The sequence below is a fragment of the Bactrocera neohumeralis genome, unplaced genomic scaffold, assembly GCF_024586455.1.
Source record: "Bactrocera neohumeralis isolate Rockhampton unplaced genomic scaffold, APGP_CSIRO_Bneo_wtdbg2-racon-allhic-juicebox.fasta_v2 ctg1388, whole genome shotgun sequence".
Taxonomy (NCBI): Eukaryota; Metazoa; Arthropoda; class Insecta; order Diptera; family Tephritidae; genus Bactrocera; species Bactrocera neohumeralis.
In genome coordinates, this window is record NW_026089707.1 from 39,083 (window position 1) to 41,833 (window position 2,751).

The following is a 2,751-nucleotide window of genomic DNA, read 5'->3' on the forward strand; positions in this document are numbered from 1 at the left end:
TCCGAATGGACCACCTAAGACGCAGCCGCGGTCAACATTTAAATGAAATTATCTTCAAAAAGTAAATGTCATGAACCAATCTAACGTTTCAAATAAAGAACCGATGAGATTTTGCAAATTTTATGCGTTTTTTTTTTAAAAAAAGTTATCAAGCTCTTAAAAAATCACCCGATACCTTAAATTGGCGGTAGAGGAGTTGCGAAGACAAATACATAGAGGATGTAACAAAAAAAATCTCTAGCCGGATCAGGTGCCAGGAGTCGTTTGACGTGGTCTAGCCTCTTCCAGAATTCTCTGATAAACAAAATAAAAACAGTTCGCCAAAACAATTAATAGATTTTCGATGATAAGATATTATCATTTAATTACATTATTTGGGAAAAGTCAAGTTTTTTACGAGATTGAAAATTTGGAGGCAGATTTGTTAATTGGTTACACATTTTTAAGTAACATTGGGGCGGTAATAGATTTCGAAAAAGGTAAATTAAGGGGTCAGAAGAAGTAATAGAGTTTTCATAAAAAATTTTTATTCTACAATAGAAATTTTTTCACTTATCATGAGGTATATCGTGGAGTTTATAAACAAATTTTTTCGGAATTTTTTGATGAAATCTGTCGGAGAAATGGCTGAGTGAATGAGATGCGTTTTTTCACTGGGGAACACGATATCTCAGGTTTGGATCATCTGAAACACAAAAACCCAATTTATTCTTAAAGAGAACGTGAGTGGTTTTCATTTCTATGAAAATTTCGAAGAGGCAACATATCTCATTTGCACATATGCCGACGGCATTTTCATTTCGGTAATATGAAAATTAGAAGAGCGAGAATTAAGACGAATGTATTATATTATAAAAATAAAGTACATTTTCAAAATAACATTTTTTCAAACATTTAATATTTAGTTTAATATTGTTAATTTACAGAAAAATTATGCAAATTGGGTTGGGAATAAGCGAAATCTTAAATTTAATAAACTTATACTAGCAAAAATCAAAATATCATTGCTCATTTTAAATTTATTATTTTAATTGGTATATAAAATGTATGCCACAATTGTTACAGAGTAGTCCAAAAATATGAATTCTTATTTTTCCCAGAAATACATTTGTAAAAAAATGATCTTTTGCCTTTTCTTATTTTTCCAGGAAATACATTTGTAAAAAAAAGGATCGTAATCCTTTTTTTTATTTTCCTCATAAAAGATTTAAACAGTTCAAGAGCACTACATCAGCTACCTACCCGACGGCATTTCGCAATGTGATAAATTTTTCAAGAGCTCAAAGCATGCGCTACATCAGCTCGAACCTACCTACCCTACGCCTTTGCGCAAAATATTATATTATAATAACAAATGCCCACATACAGATTTGGCAATGGCAATAGCAATAGATTTGACAGTTAGCAAGACATAGATTTTATCCTGTCGAGATGCCCCGTTATGTAGAACAGTGTTTCAATTTTTGGTTGGTGACATATTCACATGTGTACGCATATGTATGTTTGTATGCTTGCGCATTATTTCATTTCTGTTTAATTTCTGCGAACTTTCAACTATTTTGTGTTACTTTTTGTTGAAATACTCTGCGATAGCTTTTGAAAAGTTAAGAGTATACTTCACAGGATCATCTCTGTAGTCAGTTTTCATTTACTCTCATTGCAAATCGAAAGTATTAACACCCGCGATGAGGAAGGTATATCGTTTTATCTGACAGCGTGAGGTTTATGAACTTCATTTCTAATTTTGTCTTGTGGCATATTAGAAATGATGTTTCTACGATGATCGCTCGGTTACAAGGGATAAAACGACTTCTGAGAGGTGATTCTAATGAATAAATTCCAAGGTTTTATACAAATAATCATAATCCAATTGTAAATATTATAGATATCAGTCCGTCAGAACCCAGAAATAATAATTGATTTGGACTTTGCTTTATAAAATGTGCATAATAAATTTATAAAATGTGAATTTAAGAAAGTGTTGATCACTCCACCATATTTTTATCCTTTCCCTCTCGTTAGTTTTCTTTCATACGAAATGATATGCATTTCTTGGAATATCACTAAGAAGTTTTACTTCTTCCGCGCGTAGGGACTCCACGCACCAGTTTTTATTAAACCTCTTCTTCTTCTTAGTTCGCGTAGACACCGTTTACGCGATTATAGCCTAGTTAACAACAGCGCGCCAGTCGTTTCTTCTTTTCGCTACGTGGCGCCAATTGGATATTCCAAGCGAAGCCAGGTACTTCTCCTCTTGGTCCTTTTAACGGAGTGGAGCTCTTCCTCTGCTTTCCCCGGCGGGTACTGCGTCGAATACTTTCAGAACATGAAAACACTCATCCATCCGGGCAACATGACCTAACCAGCGGAGCCGCTGTCTTTTAATTCGCTGAACTATGTCAATGTCGTCGTATATCTCGTACAGCTCATCGTTCCATCGAATGCGATATTTGCCGTGGCCAATGCGCAAAGGACCAAGGAACCTTCCTTGTGTTTGTTGGCGTGTGTTTTTTGCTGCACAAAGGCGGGTGCAAATCTTGGCTGCAACAAGATAGTGATCCGAGTCGATGTTAGGACCTCGGAGCGCACGCACATCTAAAACACTGGAGACGTGTCTTCAGTCTATCACAACATGATCGATCTGGTTGGTGGTTTTTCGATCCGGAGACAGCCAGTTAGCTTGATGAATTTTTTTATGCTGGAATCTAGTACTACAGACAACCATATTTCGGGCCCCGGCGAAGTCGATCA

General features: G+C 35.6%; 1 non-coding gene across 1 annotated transcript; it reads left to right on the forward strand.

The window, feature by feature from the left end:
- The first annotated feature begins 1,606 nt into the window (after nucleotides 1-1,606).
- LOC126766483 (small nucleolar RNA U3) lies at nucleotides 1,607-1,821 on the forward strand. Its single transcript, XR_007668885.1, has one exon. It is a non-coding gene; the product is annotated as a small nucleolar RNA U3 (small nucleolar RNA).
- The last annotated feature ends 930 nt before the right edge of the window (nucleotides 1,822-2,751 follow it).